Here is a 1,271-nt window from a genome sequence, read left to right as displayed (position 1 = left end):
CAATCCCAAAAGTCGAGAGAGAGAGAGAGGTGAGCTCTTACAACTCTACATTGCATTAGGCTTGGAATGGGCCATAAGACAAGGTGATGCCAAGAAGCCACTTGTAATCAGCCTAATCATCCATGGATGCTTGCTGACATGCAACTACGAAGTGCCATCTCAGAAGGACCATTACAAATTTCAAACATAAACTATAGTTAGCTTTTCCTAACGAAGCAGATCTTTTCAAATCAATAGCTTTAACATGAATAGTACTCATGCTCCATTGGTTCTATTAATTTTAAATTTTGTTACTCCTTAAGGCCAAGTGTGCAGGAGATGATCAAAGAGAAGCTTCCGTGATCTTAGGCTTTTCTTTGTTACTTTCCTCACCCATCATCGATACAAGGGGTAGCTTCCCATTGCAATCATGAATCCAATATGACATCATTGCTATAGAAGATAAATCTATCTCTCTATCAAATGCATACCCACCATATGCCCTAGATAATCATGCACACTGTCATGACACAAAACCACCTGTATATATAGGAACTTACATCCCACCCTCTTTTCTCAATTCGCTTTCTTTCATCTTTCCAATAGCAACAAATATAATGTGCACTAACGGAGTAGAGAGGTTCCCTTCTCCTTTCCACCCTTCAAAAAGAAGGCAAAGATCAAAGAAATGTAAGGTTCAAGTTATTGGGCTCACCTGCAGGTATGTCTTACCATGCAAAAACTTAGCATCTGCTTGTAACGCAACCTTTACTGTCCCAAGTGTTTTGATGTTTCATTTGCTGTATAGTTCTTACAAAAAATACGTGTTTGACGTGAGGAATTTTCCTTGTTCTCTCTCCTTGTGTAAAGCAGGAGGTCAGGATATGAAGAAATGGAGGGGAAGGACATGGAGCTAAAGAACTTGAAGTTGTGTTTAGAGAACCAAAGAATCGTTGAAGAGAACGAGAAGCTGAGGAAGAAAGCTAATCTTCTCCGCCAAGAAAACTTGGCCTTAATGTCTGAATTTCAAAAGAAATTCCCTCATTTGGATCGCTTATCCACCACCCTACTTCTTTTACACAACACTAGCAAAATGTAACATAGTACAGACTAACAACTCTGTTTATATCTCTATCTCTCGGTAGTCTTCCTTTCGTTTTTATCTTTTCTTTGCTGAATCAAGCATGTTAGTCACAAGATGTAATGAATTTTGCCTGGTAGTATATGTTATATAAGTGATGGAAGCTTCGTATGTTTGCCAACTTATAAAATAAAATATCAATGATTCTCTC

General features: G+C 38.3%; 1 long non-coding RNA gene across 1 annotated transcript; it reads left to right on the top strand.

The window, feature by feature from the left end:
* The first annotated feature begins 238 nt into the window (after positions 1 to 238).
* On the top strand, positions 239 to 1,271 carry LOC18094424 (uncharacterized). The gene is made up of 2 exons (XR_002981942.2): positions 239 to 700; positions 853 to 1,271. It is a non-coding gene; the product is annotated as an uncharacterized LOC18094424 (long non-coding RNA).

The sequence above is a fragment of the Populus trichocarpa genome, chromosome 1 (assembly GCF_000002775.5).
Source record: "Populus trichocarpa isolate Nisqually-1 chromosome 1, P.trichocarpa_v4.1, whole genome shotgun sequence".
NCBI classification, from domain to species: domain Eukaryota; kingdom Viridiplantae; phylum Streptophyta; class Magnoliopsida; order Malpighiales; family Salicaceae; genus Populus; species Populus trichocarpa.
Note: the sequence above shows the minus strand (reverse complement) of the source record. Positions and strands in the feature narration are given on the sequence as shown.